The sequence below is a fragment of the Colius striatus genome, chromosome 16 (assembly GCF_028858725.1).
Source record: "Colius striatus isolate bColStr4 chromosome 16, bColStr4.1.hap1, whole genome shotgun sequence".
Taxonomy (NCBI): Eukaryota; Metazoa; Chordata; class Aves; order Coliiformes; family Coliidae; genus Colius; species Colius striatus.
Genome location: NC_084774.1, coordinates 571,243 through 594,377, shown reverse-complemented (window position 1 = coordinate 594,377; position 23,135 = coordinate 571,243). Strand labels below are relative to the sequence as shown.

The following is a 23,135-nucleotide window of genomic DNA, read 5'->3' as shown; positions in this document are numbered from 1 at the left end:
TTTTGGTAAATTTTTAAAGGGAAAAAGTGGGGTTTGGGTGGATTTTTGAAAAAACCAAATGTTTTGCTGGGGTTTTGAGGGGAAAAGTGGGGTTTTGTGGAAATTCTGAGGGTAAAAGTGGAGTTTGGGTGGTGTTTTGAGGGGGAAAATGGGGTTTTGGTGGAGTTTTGAGGGGAAAAAGTGGGGTTTGGTAGAGTCTTGAGGGGAAAGGTGCAGTTTTGGAGAACTTCTGGGGGAAGAATCGGGGTTTTGGTGCAGTTTTGAGAGAAACAGTGGTGTTTTGGTGGAGTTCTGAGTGAAAAAGTGAGGTTTTGGAGGTCTTTTCAGAGGAAAAGGGGGTTTTAGGTGCTATTCTGAGGGAAAAAGTGGGATTTTTGGGAACTGCTGGGTAAAAAAGTGCCATCTTGAGGGAAAAAGTGGAGTTTTGGAAGCGTTTTGAGGGGAAAAAGTGGGGTTTGGGGGAGTTGTGAGGGATAAAATGAGGTTTTGGTGCAATTGTGAGAGAAAAACAAGGATTTTGGAGGAGTTTTGAGGAGGTAAAGTGGGGTTTGGGTACATTTCTGAGAAAGAAAAGTGGCATTTGGGTGGAGTTTTGAGGGAAAAGATGAGGTTTTGGGGCATTTCTGGGGGAAAAGGTGGGATTTGGGTGGTGTTTTGAGGGAAAAAGCAGGGTTTTGGTAAATTTCTGAGAGCAAAAGTGGGGTTTAGGTGAAGTTTGGATGGAAAAAGTGAGGTTTTGGAGTAATTCTGAGGGGAAAAGAGGGCCTTTGGGGAAGATGTGAGGAGAAAAGCGGTTTTGTGTGATTTTTTGAAGGACCAAGTGGGGTTTTGGGGGAGTTCTGAGGGATGAAAAGAGGTTTTGGGGTAATTGTGAGGGAAAGCAATTGGGATTTGGGTGTAGTTTTGAGAGGAAAAGTGGGGTTTTGGAGCAATTCTGAGGGGCATAGTGGGGTTTTGGTTTATTTCTGAGCGGAGAAGTGGGGTTCTGTTGGAGTTTTGGGAGAAAAAGTGGGGCTTTGGTGCAGTTTTGCAGGGGAAAGCTGGGATTGAGTACATTTGCGAGGGCAAAGAGCGGTGGAGTTGTGGGCTAAAACGGGGTTTTGTTTCAATTCTGAGAGCAAAAGTGTGGATTTGTGTGGAGTTTGCAAGGAAAAAGTGTGTTTTTGTTGGGGTTTTGAGGGGAAAAGTGATTGTTTAGGGGAGTTCTGAGAGATAAAATGAGGTTGGGGGCAATTCGGAAGTCAAGTGAGGTTTGGGTGGCGTTTTGAGTGGGAAAATGGGTTTTTGGGGAACTTAGGTGGCAAAAAGTGGGGTTTTGGTAGAGTTTTGAGAAGAAAAGTAGGGTTTGGGGGGTGTTTGGAGGGATAAAATAAGGTTTTGGCACAATTCTGAGAGCAAAAGTGTGGTTTCAGTGGAGTTGTGAGGGATGAAAGGAGGTTTTTGGGCATGTCTGAGGGGAAAAGTGGGGGTTTTGGTGGTTTTCTGAGGCGGCAAAAGTGGGGTTTTGAGGGTATTTCTGTGGGGAAAAGTGTTTGATTTGGTAGAGTTTTGAGAGGAAAAGTGAGGTTTTGGGGAAGTCCTGAGGGGAAAGTGTGAGGTCTGGGTGGAGTTGTGAGGAAAAAAAGGAAGGTTTTGGTCAATATCTGAGGTCCAAAGTGGGGGTTTGGCTGGAGGTTTGAAGGAACAACTTGTTTTCTGTTGGGATTTAGAGGGGAAAAGTGCGTGTTTGTGGGAGTTGTGAGGGATAACATGAGGTGTGGGGGCAAATCTGAGGGGAAAAGTGAGGTTTGGGTGGCCTTTTGAGGGATTTAGGTGGAATTTGATAGAGGAAAAGCGGTGTTTTTGAGCAATTCTGAGGGAAAAGTAGAGTTTTTGTTTATTTGTGTTCTGTTTTAGCAAGGAACAGCTTTTGGCTTAGTACCGGGGGAGCGGGTTGCAGTGAAGACCCGAGAAAGAGTTTGTGGACTCTCCCCCGGCTCCTGGGTTCACACCCACCTCCGGCCTGGCTGGGCCAATCTGGCGCCTCTGCCAGCACTATTTAGGGGACGGGAATTTGGAATGCGAGGCAGGAGGTGTAAGAGTGACACGAGATGGAGGCGACCACGTGGACCCTTCAGCCAGAGAAGGAGGAAGGAAGGAGAAGCAACAGACCAGAGACCCCTCTGCAAGCCGTGGCGAGAATGCAGCTGTGCCCCTGCAGCCTATGGAGATCCATGGCAGGACCGAGAGTTCCCAGCAGCTCCGTGTGAGTGAGCCCGGACGGGAGAGGGACTGTGTGGGGAGGGGCCATGGCCCAGGCCGTGCTGGAGAGCCTGCACGCCGCAGAGCAGCCCCACACGAGAGGCAGAGACGAGCTGCAGCCTTTGGAGTCAGTGGGCATCGGAGCAGCCCGTGCAGGGCTGCCATGCGTGTGAGTTACCCCACGGACTCGCAGGGAGGACTGGTGTGGAGTTCACCCGTCCTGAGGAGGGACAAACGGCAGAAGCTATGGGGAACAGACTAACTGAGACCTCCACTGCCTGCTCCCCCGAACCGTTCGGGGGGGGGGACAAGGTAAAAGCCCCGGGATCAGGGCTCTGAGCCCGGGAAGAGGGGAGGGGTGGCAAGAAGGTGTTCTTCAAAAGGCTGGTTGGACTCTTCATTGATGTATTGCTCTGTGTTGTTTCATTTTGGTTATGTTTTGGGTTTTTGGGGGTATGTTTTAGTTGACGTTGCATCAAACTGTTTCTCTGTTTTCTTCCCCAAACCGAGTGGCCTGGTCTGCTTTGTCCTGAACCTTAAGCGGCAATTAAGCTCTCCCTGCCCTTGAGCAATTCTCAGCCACTTGGGTACTCGGGGCTAATCGTGGTCTTTGTTCCCTGATGGGCCTAAACCACCACAATTTCTGAGAGCAAAAGGGAGGTTTTGTTGGAGTTTTAGGAGAAAAAGTGGGTTTTGGTGCAGCTTTGCAGGGAAAAGTGTAGTTTGGAAGAGTTTTGAGAGGCAAAGTGGGGATGGAGTAGATTTCTGAGGGCCAAAAGCAGTGGAGTTGTGGGATAAAATGAGGTTTTGGTGCAATTCTGAGGGGAAAAGGTGGGATTTGGGTGGAGTTTTGAGGGAAAAGTGGGGTTTGGGGGGATTTGTGGAAAAACAAGTTTTTTGGTGGTGTTTTGAATGGAAAAAGTGGTGTTTTGGTGGAGTTCTGAATGAAAAAGTGAGGTTTTGGAGGTATTTTCCGAGGAAAAGTGGGTTTTGGGTGCTATTCTGAGGGAGAAAGTGGGATTTTTGGGAACTACTGGGTAGAAAAGTGCCATCTTGAGGGAAAAAGTGGAGTTTTGGAAGCGTTTTGAGGGGAAAAAGTGGGATTTGGGGGAGTTGTGAGGGATAAAATGAGGTTTTGGTGCAATTCTGAGAGAGAAAAAAAAGGATTTTGGAGGAGTTTTGATGCAAATTGCCTTTGCATCAGGCCAGTGCAGAGAGCCTCAGGTTCCATCAGAAATCATCTGCTGGTTGTTTCAAGTGCAGAGCACAGAGTCTGGATAAATGTCCAGCAAGAACTGTAAAGGGAGAATCCCAGGCAACAAATGTGAAAAGGGGGGTGGAAAAGGGAGGGAGAATTCTCAAGTCCAGGTGGCCAAAATGTCAAAGCAAACCCAAAGTAAAGTCCCCAGGAGATCAACAGAAACTTGTCACCACTACAGTGAGAGGGAGACTTTTAAAACACCCATTGTTTGCTCTTCCAGATGCTGGGTTAGTGAGGAAACACTGGGCTGGAGGAGAGCAAGAAAGAACAGGCAGCTGCGTCATTGAAACACCATCACTCAGTTTTGCTACTACCCAGACGACAGCCAAAGTATGTGCTGTAGAAGATACCACATCTGGTGTTTTCCTTTATGTGACAATAAAAGGTGAAAAGGTAAGATATTTTTATCTCTACAAACCTCTTTGTGCACTCTACTATAGATGTTATAACTTTGTGACAAATTTAAGACCGAAAAGTGTTACTTGCAAGTGAATTTTGTAATTTGCCATATACAGTAGAAGTGCAATCATTAACTTACTAGAAGATTTATTTTCTAAATCTGTTGTTTGTGAACTTTGGAATGAATTCTGTGAGGTGGAAACTTGTGAACCGCTTTGGAAGGTATTGACAAGCAAATGAAGACCCCCAAGTACTTCAGATGAACAACTATGTGAATTTACTGTACTCTTGTCCTTCTTTGTGATACACTTAAAGATATTTCAAGAAGGCAGTTGCATGGTGTTATGAAAATAAATACAAGTTCATATGTGCATAAGGTTGAATTCCCAAATAGCTGGGAGAAAGGAAGAAAGCTCGTTGCACTTACCAAAGTGCGTAACTCCTGCTAAATCTCTGCTGCAGCTACTGTCAGACTTGAGCAGCTGCCTAGTAGACAAAAATAAATGTGTTTGAAAAGTGCTGCCATTTGGAGTATTTTACCAAGACTTTTAACATTAGAGCTGTGGTCTTCACTGTAGACAATAACTTGTATTACATCTTAATTTGAATACCTTCTCTGTTCAGAATCACAGTTGGCAAGTGTCACTTCTCTCTGAGCCAGTAAGAACTTTTAAGTTGAATATTGTTTTTTCCTGCCAGGTTTGGATGCACTCTGAATCAAAGGGACATAAAACTAAGATAGTTTTTCTAAAAGCTCATAGAAAACTGAGCACAGAATTTTAGGCAAAAGCATGAAACTGGTAAGTAACACCTGTTTGGAGAACATAGAGGAAGATATGACCAACTTTCCTGCTGTGGAATGAGTACTCTTCAGAAAGCATTTGTACATACTGCATATGTCTTCCTGTTGTCTCCAGCTTCAAGTAAATTCTAAAGCAGTATGTGATGGTGACTTGCTTGTTGATTCTGGTCAGTCAAATACTTGGGTTTTTTAGGTATGCATTAATGATGATCTCGTCTTAAGCAGCTTTGCTCATTTTGAGCAAGCTGAAGAGAATGCAGTGAGTTCAGCAGATTATCAGGAGACCCAAACATCATGAAATCTTGACTCTCTTCCAATGAAAGTTGTTAATCCTGCACTTGATTTGAGGACAGTGCTGCTCCAGCAGAAGGTGTCAACAGATCCTGAAACAAGTGGGAACCATGTGTGTTGGCAGCAATCATTCATGCACTGCATCATTTGTCTTTAACTGGATGTATTGAACTACTGTATCAGTTGGAATCCAACAAGTGGAACAAATGGTATCCTAACAAACACTGCCTATGTATCAGAGTTTACAAAGAGCAATCAAATCAGCAGATGCAGGAATATTCTAAAGCATTTTGTGCTTGATAAGACAAAGGGTGAGTTGCAGGGTCATTTGTTGATATGCTGAAAAGCATTAGATACTGTTGAAATAACTTGTAGCATTAATCAGTGATACCTTACTGTTTGATTTGAGTTTAGAGGGATTTCTCTACACAGAGGTAACTTGAATGTTTTCTGTGAGTTGTCTTGTTTAAAACAGACTTGAATCACTATAAATATCCTCTGTCCTTGTTCACTCGGTTCATTTGCATATCTTTATGTAAATACAACTGTCTTTTGGTTGTTCTTTTTGCCATTAGAAAATGAGACAAGCAGAGAAAGAAGTCAGTTGCAACCAACTGTAAAAACACTGGCCTTTCATAGATTCAGATAATCACAAACGTGTTTCTGCATCTTTTAAAATTGTCTTTCTAGATCTTGCTGTATCTGGTTCTGTTCTTGAAAAGACATGACAAAGCTCCAGCACAGATGACAGTGAAACTACCACATCTGTAAGTGTTAGATTTTCTCTTCAAATGTCAAAATGAATTAAGTGCAGCATCTGTAAGGCAGATTAGGAATACTGTAGTCAGCTATCACGTCCTTTTCTGTAACAAATATGGGACTAACTCTTGATCTAGTTAAAAGAGAACGTTGTCCTTCAAGTTTGTGGTTCTGGTGGTTTTGTTATTTTAGATTGCAACGATGGACTTTGAACAAGTTGTGTCTCCTTTTGTACTCACTTGCTCTAGTGGTGTGAAGATGTGTAGTGGTTTTGTGTGGCCAGCTTTTGGTAGTTGTTGGGGGAATACAGGGGCAGATTCTTCAAAGAAAGAGCTGCCAGAAGCTATAGCTTGAGCTGTGAACATGAACTGATTCTCCTGTGTGGTTGATGTTCTTGTTGCATGCTTGATTCTTATTGAAGAAAATTCGGTTAGGTAAGAAAACCACCTTGAGCTCAGTAATCTTTTTTTTCTAAAATGTTGCTCTTAAACGGTATTTTACTGCCAGAAAAGGGTTTGTCTTTTCTTGATAGATTGTCAAAACAATCCCAGGATTGCCTTTCAAGGAAAATCCAGCAGTTCACACAGACAGGTATGGTACAGTATGTTACATATTTGAACCAATTGTGTAGTCGGATAATTAGGAGCTGTAGTATGTTTCCAGTTACTCTTCTTAGACAGCTAAAAGGGCAGAGGGTAAGACAAGATGTGTGCACATGGTATTGGGGAAGGAGGCCATTAGAAGCTGCTGATACCTATCCAGACCACAGTAAAAATAGCAAGTCTCTCTAAACAGTAGCTTGAAAACAAGGCTGTGATGAGGCAGTAGGTTTCTGCACACTCAGCATATTCAGTTGCCTTCTTTTATTCTTAGTGTGATTTATAAAGTTTTCCAGCTGAATGAAATCTGACTGAGTTGATTTGTGCAAGGCTTTTGTTATGCTGCAGATCACTTGCTGCATATGTAAACAAGCTGAGGAGTGTTTCTAATTCAAGTTTTAACTGTTGCAAAGATACATTGTTTCATGTTTTTGCAACTTTAAGACACCTTTTTCCTGCAGTCCCATCTGATTTTCTTCTGAAGTTGAGGAACCCACCAATTATCTTGGTTAAAAAAACCTTTGGGTTATTTTCAGATACCTAAAACCTAATAGTAAATTTTACATCCAAAATGGTCCTTTTTGATTTCTTCTTTCATATTTGAGGGTTTTTGTTGGCACAGGTAATACATCAGAGATATTTTGTAGGTGAACTGTTTCGTGCCATTTTCGAAATATTGGTGATATTTATCGATTACACTTTCCTTTTGCATTTCCATTGAATTTAATATTTGTATATTTCTCAGGCTTCAGCAGTGCTTAAATTCTGATCCTTTGAACACACATAGAACTGAAAATGAGCAACAGGTAATTCCAGGATATAACTTCCATTTAAACCTCTGCAAACGTGTGTCATATATGTGGAGGTGTGGGTAGTGTTGAGGCTACAAGAGTGGTCATTGTGGAGGGACTCTGTGGAGGGACATCAGGGACTGAATCCAGCCACATCAGCAACAAGACCAGACCAAAGGTCAGCAAGCCAGCAAAGTTGGTGGTGCCTCTGTGAAAATATGAAGGGCAAAAAAAAAATGCAGGGGAAGAGACAAAAAGAAAAAAAGCAAGAAACAGAGGCAATGGCCAAGTCAGGGGACAGTAGGAGTCTCAGCTCTGTTCTGTGTGACGTGTGTGTGAGTTGTACTTCATTTGTGTTTACATTTCTTTGGCTAATTCTTCTCAAAAAAAATAGTTTTTAAGTTGGATGTAAGCTCAAACCCATTTACTAAGTATTGCCTTTGTCATCTATTTCATGTGGTTTCAGAGTTTTGAAAATCTTGAAGAAAGAAACTTTGTCTTTCTTGGCAAGAAAATGAAGCCACCATCAATTCTGGAAACAGCACCACTTCTTGAAGATCTGGGAAGAGTAATGCTAATGTATTACATTACATTTAGTATTTTTAAGACTAGTATCATACCTTAACTTTCAGATGCTAAATATTATAGTAGCTAATTTTGATTGAGGAATGTGTAGGAGGTTGTTCATACGGTTGAGTAAATTATGCTTCAGAGAGACTGTAGAATTGTACAGTTTCATCTGATCTATCAACCACTGCTACAAATGATGGCATTTGAATTAGATGTAAGAATTTAACTCCTCATCCCAGAAGAACTCTTATCATATTGTGTGTTAAGGAAATGTATTATGCAGTGGGTCAAAGGCTTTTAAATTGCTCAGTGCTTTGTGTTGCCTTGTTGCTGTTTCAAGCACACGATTTTCAGGTAGAACTCTTTATTTCTCTTTCTGTAGGAACTTACTTGGAAAAAAGTTTTAGGCCCTAACTCCACTGAATCTTACTGTTGGCCACCAATAGCTCAAGGATGTGATATAGTTGCCATCTCATATCAGGGAAATAATCCTTTCTTGTATATTCCACCAATTCTAACACTTTTGCAGTCGAGCAGTTGCTACAAACCTTGAGAAAAAGGAGTGGAGGATGTATATATTAGAGTACTGCAGGTTTTGTGTTCTAAGGTGCAAATGTCAATGAATGATCCAAAAGGTAGTGCATGTTGAGAATGGGTGCATCTGATGTCATCTTAGAGTATCTTCATGATGCTTCCCAGGTTATTTAGGCCATCTGCTTAGACATTGACAGAGATGGACTGCATGAGTGTGGGAGTCTGTAACTTATTTATCAAGTCATATCTAACAAGTGGTTAATGTCATATCACTTTGATACTCGATGAAGCTTGATTTTTAAGGGGCTGTTACATAGTGAAATGGAAATGTCTGGTTTGATTTTTAAAACATTGTCATTCATTTTCTACTGCATTAGATCACAGAAACATAGACTTACTGAGGCTGTAAGGGACCACTGAAAATGGCTCACACAGCTCCAAGTAAGACAAGATGTTTCTGCTTCTATGAAACTTTTGGACCTTTCACCGTGTGTTGCTGCACATCCATTTGTCTCCAGCTTGGTGCACGGTTCCTCGGGCCTGTACCATCTGCATTGAAGAGGTGATATGGTGTTAAAAGCTTCTGTTTGAAGCATTGAAAGGCCCGTTTTGCGGATTTTACTTTTGCCCTAAATTCTGAAATAGTACAATGACTAAGATTCTAAACAGTTGTCTCATGCTCTACTGTAACTCTTTTGTACATACACACCTAGCCACTAGCACTTATCTTGTGTCCTGGGTGGAAGGAGACACAACTTGTTTTTGAGCTACTGAAAACATACCAGAGATGCTCCAGACAGCTTCATCCAATGTTGTTAATACTTGGGCAGAACAAACAAGCAGCTAAAAGTGTGAAAATCTGAGGAAGTAAGAATACTTCTGTCGTCTTAATGACACTTGAATGCAATGTAGGCTGTCTTAGTTGTTTGTGACCAGAATGTTCAGAATGTTTTTGTGGTTGTTGATTGAGTGGCAGAACTACAAGTGAGTTTTCCAAAGACAGAGCTAGTAAAATGCTTGTTTGACTGCTCTGTGCCACACAGTGCAGAAATTAATTTGACCTAATATTTTGAGAAAGCTACTGTATACCCTGAGGTGTCTTCTCATGGAACTTCCAGGCAGTGTGGTATAGAGCTGAAGAATTGTATAAAATGTTACAAGTATGATCTGAATTCTTCAATGACTCAAAACATAATCATTTGGGGATTGAAAATGTTGGGAAGTCTCTAAGACCAGACATTCTGAGCATGACATGAAACTGGAAAAACATCTCTTTTTGTGAAAAGTCTAGTGATTTGGCAGCACTGCAAATGTCCATGTTTTGGGCCTTTATTTAAGACTATCTGAGGTAGTGCACTGTGCTTATGGAGTGTGAAACTTCTTCAGTGGTACTTCAGTGAGAAACTTCAACATTGACAAATCATCAAAAATCACACGTATAAGAAAATACCGATGTGAGATTTTGATTGTGATGGGTTTTAATTTTGCTTCTGGAAGCTGTCAGAAATTCACACCCTTTGTGAGAGTTGTATATTGTACGTTATAAGTTTAACAGAAGATTTACGATTTACCGATGGTCTTTGGCATAAACAATGCTTCGTGTTTCTTAAAATAAGAAATACACAGTAAAGCATGTCTAGATTCCATGAATTACCAGCCCTCTGGTTTGTATCCACCTTTAGGTTGTACAGCCTTGTATGGACGGTGAAAGAACCGCTGTGTTACTCAAAATACTGTCTTTTACCCGCAGTAATATTCAGAAGGTGCTGACATTCACTAATTCAGGAGATGAGGCAGAAATGGTTCATCGGGTGAGCATCATTTTACACAGGTAAGTGGGGTTTTTAATTATTAAGATATAACAAACTAAAATATCTTGACTTCTAAGAATAAAGGAGATTTGTGAATTTGTAATTTAACTACTTCTGCTAAAAATAGCCCAAACCCTGGCCTTCTGCCAGCCTGAAGAAAGGCTGACAGGAATGTCTGACACAGAATGCATTCATGATGACATTTTTAACTATGTTCTGTCTCATTTTGATAAATCCCAATATGGTTCCTCCCCACAGTTACAGCTGTGGATATTGGTCCCTCCTTCGGGACACGGCCTGCTCTGGCCATAGTGATAAAGAAGGAAATCACTTCCCCTGCTCAGGGCCAATAATCAAGTGAATCGCTGCCCCTGGACTGGGGCCAGCTTTACCAAAATGAGTCTCTACCGCTGCTGTAGGGTCTTTAAAGAAATGCAAACAAACCTCAGCTTCCCCAGTTCTCTCCATAGAATGCAGGGAGGTCTCTGTTCCAGCACACCTCCTCCTCTCTTTCATCACTGACCTTGGAGTCGGCATGGTTGTTTCTCTCACTGTTCCTACTCCTTGCACCACTGTGGAGAGTGTTGCTCAAGTATGGCTGAAAGAAAGAGGTCATAGCAATGTTAACCTAATAGAAATGTCTTAAATAGAAAAAAGGTTAGCCCAAGGGCGCATTGTCCTTGAGATAAGGGACTGCTTGCAGCTGCATGTAGACAGGATATAAAAAGAGGATGTATTAACCACAAAAATGTAGAGCAAGATGTTTCTTAAGAGGAGTTGACATTTAGACAAATAGCCAATGATGAGCTTAGCTTTGGCAATATGTATCAGGCTGAGTATTGATGCTATAAAAGAGTGGTGTCTTTGCAAATAAAGTGAGATTTGCTGATCATCCTTGTTGGTCGTGTTGCATTTCTCCCGCCGTCTCCGACAAATGGTGACCTCGACGTGATACACAGGGGACGTGATACACGAACGACGTGATACAAGATTGGCAACCACGGCGGAGCGGCGAAGGAGCTCGGGTCCTAGCAGCGAGGATGGCAACTAAGCACCAGAAAAGAGAAGGAAGGGGTGGTGCCGTGCCCTGGGTGACCGTACAGACGAGCCCGGCTGATACGTGCTGCCGAGACCTTGTGGGGCTGCAACAGCGCTGACGACTTCTGAAAATGGAAAGGCAAGCAGCATATGATTTATTTACTTGCTTTTTAAAGAAGCGACAGGTTAAGGGAATAGATTTGGAAAAGGATCTCCCTGGGCTTTTAGCTTATGGGTATGCTAAGGGTTGTTTTCAGAACCCACATACTGTTCATGAGTTAAGTGAATGGCGAAAGTTTAGGGATAAACTCTGGGAAGCTACCCTGGAGGACGATGAGATAGCTGAAAAGTTAGGGAAGCTTTGGAGGATAGTGCGCAATGAGTTGTTGCAACATCAGGCAGAAAAGAAGGCTGCTGAGCACACATCAGCAGCACAGAGTAAGAACAAAAACAATGAGCATGACAGGTTCCAATCCACCTCGCTGGCTCCTACCGTCTCAAAAGTAATGCTCAACCCCCCGCGTGTAGAAAATGGGGTGCGGGAGCCATGTGAGTCATCGGCCCCTCCCGGGGAACGAGAGTGCCGGCCTAAAGAGCCCCCACCTCTGCCCCCCCCACTTAGTGAGCCTGTCCCTGGGGCAGAGAGTGAACTGGCAGAGGCACCGACAGTAGTGCCGGGAGAGGTGCCGAGAGCAGCGCCTGGAGCAGCACCGAGAGTAGTGTTGGGAGCGGCGCTGAGGCGGATGATACCGAGAAAAAAGAAAAAGGTTCTTCTCTACACAAGAGTATTTACAAAGTCAGAGAGGCGAAGGGGCTTCAGAGCAGAGCCCCCGCGGGAGAGCTGCTTCCCATTCGAGCCCAACCCGCCGAGCTACCCCTGGGACGACTTGCAGGGGAATGCCGAGCGGGCGGAGTCGGGCCAGGGTGCGGCGCAGGATGATTAGAGGAGAGTGGGGGAGCGCAACCCCGTGTTAGACTGGGCACCATGGGGCATGTGAGGGGAGACCAAGAAAACACGGGAGAGAGTAACAGCGGCTGCGCCGCCGGCGCCGGGGACGGCACGGAGTGAGCCAGACCCCCCCCGCCCCTTCCATCCGCAGCCGCCGCCGCGCAGCCGCTTCCCGCGCCCGGTCGGTGTCTCCGGAGCCCCCCCCCACAGACCGCACCGACACCGCCGGCCCCGGCCCTCACGGACCGCTGGGCTCGTCCCTTCCATCCTCAGTCCCTTGCCTCAACGAGTGTAAAAACTGTTGGTCGTGATGTTATGCATTTTGCTGTAAATGTGATGATGAATACTGGTTTTCTTACAGTGGAAACTCTCTAAGTCGTTTTAGGTGTCAGGAATGGAACTTGGAAGAACAGAACATTTTGGCATTGAGAAGCTAAAAGGTGGTTTATGTTGATGCTTGAAATGATTGTAGTAAATAGTTTTAGGCAATTTCAACAACCCAAGCAAAACATGTGGGTTACACTGGCCAAAGCAATCAATCAGTCTACAATATGTTTATCAATGGCCACTCCAGATAATCCTTTTTCTACCTGTTTGGTGGGAGTTCCATCAGATGTGGCACAATGGCCTGTACCAAATGCATTAAAACCAAATCCCTTAGTTAAGGGTAATGGCAAAGTTGACAGCTGGGATTTGATCATTTCACAGTTGCCAATAATGACAACAGAGCCACAGGAGTTAGAATTATTGGGATCTATAAAGATGGATTTTTGTGTTATGTTTAATTTTACCGGCAATACCAAAACATTTGGGACAGAATGTGGATCCCATCCTGGGCGTATAAGAACACAACATCTTGGTGCAATTATACTTCACCAAAAAGATCCAGGTCTAGTCTTGTGCCTGTACAGTTACCAAAGGGAATTTTTCTGATCTGTGGGGACCAGGCATGGCCTGGAATAGCCTCGAGATTACAAAGGGGACCATGCAGTTTGGGACAACTGACGATCTTGATGCCTAATCACACAATGATTTAGAAACATCATTGTCCAAAACAATTTGTGCATGCATTTACTGGCAAATGTGATGACCATGTTACCTTTGGTCTCCCTCAACAATAATAGCAACTAGTATATTTGCTCCAGGTGTAGGAGTATCTGCTTTATTGACTGAGCTATGCAAATTAGGATACTGGCCTAGCAAACAAAGTAACCAAACCTTAATGACATCAGAAGACTTGATTAGTAATGTAAGTAGCATCAGCCATACAACTTTGCAACATAGACCTGCTAGAGATTTTACCTTTAGCACAAGTATAATAACTTTGTTTGTCAGCTGTGCTTTTTTTTCAGTGTATAAGAAGAAGCTTACCAGGCATGAGTTGCTAAAACTAATGTGCAGATTGTCCTTGAGCTGCTCTCTACTGTGAGAAACAAAGAAGCAAAAATACCTACACAAGGAGCAAGGAGGAAGCTGAGGCAGCGTGTGAAACTGCAAGGCTTCTCGCAGAAAACTACAGCTGGCTTTTAGAGAAAGGACCAATTAGAAGTACTATAAACACGCTGGCTTTGCTGCTGATTGTAAGGGTCTGATGCTTGTTAGTAAAATTTGAGTTATAGGCTGCCCGCAGGGGTCATGGACATACCAGCTATCCCCATGCCTTGAGCCACGGTATCCCTCACACTAGTCTTAGGGAGGGGGAGAGCATGGAGTGTAGAAGATATAACGGTCTACTGAGTCTCTCTTGCAGATTGACGCGTTTCTCGGAGTGCTCACCGTGATGCAGATCAAGATGGAGTCACTCAGCTATTGGCAAGATTGAATAATGAAGTGGAACACGACCACCTGATCATATCTTCCTGCAATTGACTCAGCTAGCATGTGTGCTGGACAGACACGTTATGTATCAGCCCGTGCCACAGGACACTGGAGTCATCGAGCATAGGGAACGGGAGATGTGGTAGGCATCCGGAAGATCTCGGGTTGTAACGTGAGAGGTGAAAGGTACAGAAGAGGTGGGCACGGGGTGGAGTGAGAGGAGGTGCTGGTGGTAGCAGATATAAGCACATGGTGTAAACAAAGGGTCTAGCCTATATAAGTAGAAGCATAGAACAGTTTATGAAGCAATGGGGAGTTAAACATGTAGCAGGGATTTCCCCATTCCCCCACAGGACAGGCCATAATAGAAAGAGCTAATGGGACTCTAAAAAGATATCTTGGCAAATATGGGGATGTTAAAGACCCACATATGAAATTGTTAAAGGCCTTATTTGTTATGAACCACCTATGTGTGTTTGGGGAACAGAAGCTACCACCTGTAATAATGCATCATAATCCAAAGGCAGAAAAGGAAAGAAAGAAAGAAATATGGGTTAAATATCGTGACCCTAAAACAGGGATATGGCAGCCTCCGGCCAAAGTATTATACCGGGGATGTGGGTATTTGTGTGTTGATTCTCCCACAGGATCCATTTGGGTGCCAGCCAGGTGGACAAGAGCTGTCCTTGAAGCTGCGGAGATCCAACCATCTGATGAAAAAGGACAGGAAGAGATTGAAGAATACATACACCCTCGTCTTGTGGTCATTGGAGGACTGGCTAGCAATCAAAAGACTGAAGGTTATATAACAAAAAGACAGTGAATTTAATGAATAATGAGGTGTTTTGTTATAACCATAGCTTTTAGTATAACTATAATTGCTAACAGCTTGACGCATTTTAATCAGCCTAGAGATAATATTTGGATAACCTTTGCTAATCGAACTGGTCAATCATCTCTTTGTCTTAGTTTCGGAGAGGTTACTAATCCTTTTTAAAACATGTTTGGTAGGATTGCCCGTGTGGAATCTGGAGGAACTTTGTGGACTAGTAGATGATAACACCTTGTGTAATAGAATGAGGCTGAATGCAATTAGGATGGGAAACGTCAATGTGAGATGATTAAGTCCCTTAATACCACATTAGCCTCACCCCCTGAGGAAATAGACCTGTTTGGAAGTGCCAATGCAAGCTTCGGTACTAATGTAACTGGGGGAAAAATTGGATAAGTTCTAGGCCACAGGATATCCATAACTATAATAGGAATCAAAAATACTGGGCCACCTTAGACTCTTCTTTGAAGTCAGAAACAGTATTTAAGCAATTGCATTCCAGCTGTAATGTTTCTAGTATTACATCACCGAAGAAATTGCCCACGGGTATATTTTTAATCTGTGCAGAAAGGGTCTGGAACGGAATACCAGTAAATCCCCCGGGTGGACCCTGTTCTTTGGGGAAACTCTCTTTATTCCACCCTTACTTAACCACGCTAATGCAGCTTACTGACCATAATAATACCTGTCGCAAAAAAATGTAGTTATTATCAGTTTGATTGTACTGATATTGGTCCGCCACGATTTTAGAGTGAGTGGGATTGAAGATAGCTCCCACAGGAAAGCAGCTGCAAATGTGACACCGTGCTGGCTGATAGATTGCATGGGGACCTACTTACTACTGTAGCTGGGGTCTGCCTTCCTGCTTTCTTGTAGCTCCCATACTCAGTGGTATAACTTCTACCTACAGTTTGTATTTTTTCAATGGGAGTTGAGGAGTCAATGTGAGTGTAATTGGAGATAGTTCCCATGGAAAAGCAGCTGCAAATGTGAACCGTGCTGGCTGATAGACTGCATGGGGACCTACTTACTACTGTAGCTGGGCTCTGCCTTCCTGCTTTCTTGTAGCTCCCATACTCAGTGGCATAACTTAAGAGACACATGTATTTTTTCACTGGGAGCTGAACAGAAAAAGTGTGGTATTGAAGATAACTCCCACAGGAAAGCAGCTGCAAATGTGACACCGTGCTGGCTGATAGACTGCATGGGGACCTACTTAACTACTGTAGATGGGGTCTGCCTTCCTGCTTTCTTGTAGCTTCCATATGTTGTTGTTGAGCAAGCAATATTCACTCAAAGACGTAGAGGGTCTAAGTAATGCACGTGCAGAGACATACAGGGGCAACACAGTACAACCATCACAGTTGACTCGAAGCCACCCTTCCTTTGCTAGCTACCTCCTTATATGCTGCTTCTGCCCATGAGATCACCCAGGGCCCAACTGATTAACTTGCAGCACCTGTTTCTGAAGTAGCATACCAGCTGCATTAACTTATCCCTACCATCTTTATTCAAGCTGGCTGGTCCAAGCTATGTCTGTGCCTACAATTCCCCCCTTTTTCTTTTTTGAACCAGCCAGCCTTTAGCAACACATTTCAAAATTAAAGGTACATGAAGAAAACATAAATATTTTTACCCATGGCCATGAGTTTACAACAAAAGGTCATTAACAGCTACATCGCTGAACAATACAATACAGAAATCCATAAAGTCAAAATAAACAATCTGATATGTGTTGGTAGGAGGGACGCACACTGGCAGAAAGGGATGAGGTCTTGGTAGCTCCACTGATATTTCTTTTTCCTGATGTAGTTCTGGACTTTTTTTCAGATCCTTTAGCATGCTGATCTGTGAGCATTATCAATAAGATGGAAGTATCTCTTCCATTATCAGTTTTTATCTCTCTTGGAACACCAAGGACTGCAAAGCAACTCCTCCAATGTCTTATGACGTCTCGAGAACTGTCACTAGTTAAGGCTGTGGCCCAAACCATGGCTGAATAAGTATCAATAGTAACATGTATACGTTTAAATCGCCCAAAAGGAGCATAGACAGTGATATCTGATTGCCATATACCTAATGGTGCCAGACCCCTGGGATTGACTCCTACTCCTAGGCCGATCTGATTCTGGCATGCAGGGCATGTGGAAACAATACCCTGAGCGTCTGATATGGTCAGGTCAAACTGCTTCACCAGCATTTTCGCACTTTGATGAAAAAAATCGTGCGATCTTCGGGCTTGAGAAAATTTGTCAATTATTGGCCCCGTAGGTATCAATAAAGGAGCTGCCACTATCTTGTCAACAATTTCATTGCCAACTGATAGGCCATCTTTTAAGCCCGAATGGCTTCGAATATGTCCAATATAATAAGCAGTTTGCCGTTCATTTATCTGATGCCAGAGTCGCAGAAATAAGTTATACAAATTCTGATTAGAGATTTCTTTCAACAGCGCTCTCTCTAATCGAGTGACAGCATCGACCACATAGAGGGAATCGGAGATGATGTTTAATGGGACGTCTGACCATTTCTCAAAAGTTTTAACTACAGCCATCAGTTCCAGCAGTTGAACTGAACTGCCTGGGGAGTGGACAGTTAGATTTTGCCATTTTCCATTTTCCCACCAAACCACTCCTGCTTTGGCTTGGATCTTACTGGCATCGGTAAAAACAGTCAGGCCTTTAACGGGTACTGCTGATCTCAACGGCTGGTCTTCCATTTGAAATTTAACAGAAAACAATTTATGGGCCGGATAATGATTATTTATAGTTCCTGGATATGACAATAAGGCCCACTGTAATTCATCAGATTGTTGCAGTGCCCAGTTCAAGAACTCATCTGTGAGAGGAACGAAAATGATGTCTGCCTCAATCCCTGCTATTTCCACCAGACGTTTCCTGGCCTTAACTATTATTTTTGCAATTGCCTCAAGCCTCGTGGTAATTGTTTTTTGTAAATTATGTGGCAAAAATATCCACTCCAAGATCCTCAATGGGTCTTTCGCTACTGAATCCCATTGCATCAAGATTGCCATTACATGCTGGTTTTGACTTATCACAGCAATGTTAATTGACAAGTCAGGATCATATCGATGACTGTAATTATTGACTATCTTGCTTCCTATTTTTTCTATTGCTTGGATTTGCTGCCGAGACAGTTTTCACGCACTATCAGCCTCTACTGAGCCCTTTAACAAAGGCATTAGTGGCGCAAGATCCTCATTTGTGATACCACATATGGTTCGTACCCATTGGATATCACCTATAAGCTTTTGAACGTCTGTTAAGTTAGCAATATCTGTTTTAATTGCCACCTTCTGAGGATAAATGCGCACATCAGTGATAATATTACCTAAATATTTCCAAGAGGCGTGCATTTGTACCTTCTCTGGCGCGATCACCAACCCAGAGTTGCTTAACTACCGGTTCACTTCTTGTAGAATGCGATGCTGGTCCAGGTCTTTTCCTGCAATCAAGATATCATCCATATAATGGTAAAATAAGACACGAGGGTATTTTTTACGCAGAGGTGCCAGCGCCCAGGCAACATGAGTTTGACAAATAGTTGGTGAGTTCTTCATTCCCTGAGGTAAAACAGTCCATTGATATCGTTTTGCTGGCTCTTGTTTGTTAATCGATGGTACTGTAAAGGCAAACTTCTCACTGTCATCCTCATGTAAGGGAATTGTGAAAAAACAGTCCTTTAAGTCAATCACCAACAGGGGTCACTCTTTTGGAAGCATTGCAGGAGAGGGCAATCCTGGCTGTAAAGCACCCATGTCCTGCATCACTGCATTAACAGCTCTTAAATCATGTAACAGCCTCCACTTCCCTGATTTTTTAGGGATAGTAAAAATTGGTGTATTCCATGGACTGGTGGATGGCTTAATATGACCCTTCTCTAGTTGTTCATTTACTAATTCATGAATGTGGGCGAGCTTTTCTTTGCTTAGCGGCCATTGATCAATCCAAACTGGTTTATCTGTTAGCCAAGTTAACTTCAGGATTGGTCGCCCATCAATGGCCGCCATTAAAAATTTTCATTTGACAAGCGAAAGCCCATTTGGCTTAAGGCGTCTCTACCCAAAAGCCAAACTGAAGTATTCATTACATAGGGCCTAATTTGCACACATCTATTCTCTTCGCCCTGTATACATACCGAAATCAGGTCTGTGCTAATTTTTGTCATCTGTATTCCTCCTACTCCAACAACAAGGGTGTCTAAATTCTCTAAAGGCCAGCTTTTTGGCCAGTAGGATAATGGAACAATAGTAACATCTGCTCCCGTATCCAGTAATGTGTTGTACCCAACCATGTGTTCACCATTTGGATGTTGGAATACAACCATCTGAGTGGGCTTTCCCTGTGAAAGCGGCACCGCCAGTCTTACCTCAGGTACTCCAGTGGATCCAAAACCACCGTCTCGGCGCTTACGACTTCCTGCGAAAGGAACTTTAGCCCTGAAAGGAACTAATTGCGCTATTTTAGTTCCTTTAGGTATATGAGCTGGTGGCTGCCAAACTTTAACCATTATTCCAATATTTCCTTCATAGTCTGCATCAATTACACCGGGGAGCACAAAAATACCCTGTCGAGAGGCCGATGACCGTCCTAAAAGTAAAGCACTTAATCCATAGCCAAGGGGTCCATTAACGTTAGAGGAGATAATTGTTACCTCTGTGTTGTGGATGGTTACATCTACTGCTGTTTCCACATCCACTCCTGCGCTTCCTGCAGTGGCTGATCTGAGGCCATCCAGGCAGCTCTTGGTGTTGAAGGGCGTTTTTGTGTCATCGCGCTCGCCCTTTTTGCGCTCGTCAACCCGTTTCCCTTATGCATTGTATGTCTGGCCACTCGAGAGCGGCACTCAGTGGCTCTATGGCCAAACTTGCCACATCTGTAACAATTACCATGAAATCTGCCATTGGACCCAGATGGCCTGGCGGAGCTGTTTGTCCATACCAATGGTCTGGACCGACACTGATTTTTCACGTGTCCTATTTTTCCACAGTTAAAGCACTTTGGCCTCCGATCTCCTTTGTGGGCTTGAACTAAAGGTTTCAATGCTGTTGCCATTGCCTCAGCTAAATGTGCTGACGATCCTACCCTAGAGCAGGCTTCTATCATGTCGACCAAAGTTGCTGTCCGCGGGAGAGCCTGCAGGATCTTTTTGCAATCATGGTTAGCGTTAGCAACTGCTAAGTGTAACCCTATTTCCGCCTTGACTTCAGCCAACATGTTTGGTATATGATCCAGAGCTGCTCTTAGACGGTCTAAGAAGGTCATGAAAGGCTCATTAGGTTTTTGAATAATAGTTGTATATGAGGGAACTGGCACCCCCATATCAGGAACAATCTTAAATGCTTGACGTGCCAGTGTCTCTGTTTGCTGCAAGATAGCTTCATGCAGTCGGGCTTGTACCTGAGGATCAGCAAATGGTCCTTTACCCAGCATCATGTCTGCTGTGACGACTTGCCGCGGATCTCCCTGTTGTAAGTCCATGTTTTCCACCACTGTCAGATCAACTCTTTTTTCCCATTCGGACTCCCATAGTAATACCTGAGTGGGCTTCAGGAAAGTTTCTGCAAGCTTCTGGCAGTCAAATGGAGTCATTAACCCACTGGCGAAAATATGATCCAGTAACGTTTGAACGTATGGGTTGGACAAGCCATATTGCATTACCGCTTTCTGGCCTTCTCTTACCAATTTCCAATCTAAAGGTGCCCATTGTCGTTTTCTTTGTGCTGTTATTACTGGAAAGGCTTGTGGAATAAATTCGCCTTCGATTACTGCATCACGTATGAGGCCTCTCCATTTCTTAGCCGGATCATAGTCATCCGGCCGAGGATCTCTGAGTACCTGTGGGGATGAAACTTTAATCTTTGTTTTGGTTAATTCATTAATTCGTTCCAACAGTTGATTAGCTGTTGCTTTTGGTTTTTCTATCAGTTCCTCCAACTGGGCCAAAGTGTGTTTCATATCTTCTCCGTGTTGTATTAACTCTTCCTTTAATAATTGTCTTTGTTGATCTTCACTAGAAGTTGGGGGTGATGATGGCAGAGGAATACACTCAGGGATTGATGAGCTCAGGGGCAACGGCATATCCACAGCATCATTTGTAAAACGTACCTTTCGTTCTCTGTCAGGTACTCCTTCAGGTATAGCAGAAGGTTGGGATGGGGCAGGATGGTGAAGGGTGGGTGGGAGGGGAGGAGAAGCAATGCGTGTATTCGGCTCCTGGAACGGTGCTCTAGGGGGTTCTGGGGGAGGCGGGCTCACATCCATGCTCTCCTCTTCCAGGGGTGGAGCCGAGGGTATTACGACATTATCCCCTCCGAAGAATCTCTGAGTATTTTCTTCTAGAGATGGAGCCGATGGTACTATAAAGTCACCACCTCCAAAGAATCTTTTAGCATCTACAGGGAACGCAGATGGTGCAGCAGCTTCTGCTTTCATGGCAGCAGCGGCAGCACGCTCAGCTTCTAGCTGGTGTATAATGGATGATACCAATTTACACAAGCCGATAGCATTATTCAACATGTCTCCTAGATTATCCCAGTGTCCCTTTTCATATACTTCTTGGGGGGAAGCAAAGAGACCTACTTCCTGTCCCCATCTTACGAGTCTTAGCAAAGACTCTCTTTCATAATTGAATCCTTTTTCCGCAAGGATATGCTGGAGGGTGTCAATAGGATTTTCCTCTTTGCTTAGCATTTTTCCCATTATATCAGTTTACTCAGATCACTTGCCTTTTCTCCAGCAGGAATCCAAGTGCTTTTCTGCCGAGGATCAGCGAATCACATCAGGGTCACCAATTGTTGTTGTTGAGCAAGCAATATTCACTCAAAGACGTAGAGGGTCTAAGTAATGCACGTGCAGAGACATACAGGGGCAACACAGTACAACCACCACAGTTGACTCGAAGCCACCCTTCCTTTGCTAGCTACCTCCTTATATGCTGCTTCTGCCCATGAGATCACCCAGGGCCCAATTGATTAACTTGCAGCACCTGTTTCTGAAGTAGCATGCCAGCTGCATTAACTTATCCCTACCATCTTTATTCAAGCTGGCTGGTCCAAGCTATGTCTGTGCCTACACCCGTATTCAGCGGTATTAACTTAAAACAAAAAATGTATTTTTTTCAATGGGAGCTGAACAGAAAAAGTGTGGTATTGAAGATAGCTCCCACAGGAAAGCAGCTGCAAATGTGACACCGTGCTGGCTGATAGACTGCATGGGGACCTACTTACTACTGTAGCTGGGGTCTGCCTTCCTGCTTTCTTGTAGCTCCCATACTCAGTGGCATAACTGAACATACACATGTATTTTTTCAATGGGAGCTGAGGATAAAAACTGTGGTATTGAAGATAGCTCCCACAGGAAATGAGCTTCAAATGTGACACCGTGCTGGCTGATAGACTGCATGGGGACCTACTTACTACTGTAGCTGGGGTCTGCCTTCTGCTTTCTTGTAGCTCCCATACTCAGTGGCATAACTTAACAGACACATGTATTTTTTGAAAGGGAGCTGAGGAGAAAAAGTGTGGTATTGAAGATAGCTCCCACAGGAAAGCAGCTGCAAATGTGACACCGTGCTGGCTGATAGACTGCATGGGGATCTACTTACTACTGTAGCTGGGGTCTGCCTTCCTGCTTTCTTGTAGCTCCCATACTCAGTGGTATACCTTAATAGACAAAATGTATTTTTTCAATGGGAGCTGAGGATAAAAACTGTGGTATTGAAGATAGCTCCCACAGGAAAGCAGCTGCAAATGTGACACCGTGCTGGCTGATAGACTGCATGGGACCTACTTACTACTGTAGCTGGAATCTACCTTCCTGCTTTCTTGTAGCTCCCATACTCAGTGGCATAACTTAACAGACAAAATGTATTTTTTTCAATGGGAGCTGAGGAGAAAAAGTGTGGTATTGAAGATAGCTCCCACAGGAAAGGAGCTGCAAATGTGACACCGTGCTGGCTGATAGACTGCATGGGGACCTACTTACTACTGTAGCTGGGCTCTGCCTTCCTGCTTTCTTGTAGCTCCCATATTCAGTGGTATACCTTAACAGACACATGTATTTTTTCACTGGTAGCTGAGGATAAAAAGTGTATTGAAGATAGCTCCCACAGGAAAGCAGCTGCAAATGTTGACACCATGCTTACTGATAGAGTGCATGGGGACCTACTTACTACTGTAGCTGGGGTCTGCCTTCCTGCTTTCTTGTAGCTCCCATAGTCAGTGCTATAAGTTAACTGAGACATGTATTTTTTTCAAAGGGAGCTGAACAGAAAAATGTGGTATTGAAGATAGCTGTCACATGAAAGCAGCTGCAAATGTGACACCGTGCTGGCTGATAGACTGCATGGGGACCTACTTACTACTGTAGCTGGGGTCTGCCTTCCTGCTTTCTTGTAGCTCCCATATTCAGTGGTTTAC

At 43.7% G+C, this 23,135-nt stretch overlaps 1 long non-coding RNA gene across 1 annotated transcript; it reads left to right on the top strand.

The window, feature by feature from the left end:
• The first annotated feature begins 13,799 nt into the window (after positions 1-13,799).
• Positions 13,800-17,810, top strand: LOC133626924 (uncharacterized). The gene is made up of 3 exons (XR_009819840.1): positions 13,800-14,005; positions 14,511-14,663; positions 17,148-17,810. It is a non-coding gene; the product is annotated as an uncharacterized LOC133626924 (long non-coding RNA).
• Positions 17,811-23,135: the final 5,325 nt, after the last annotated feature.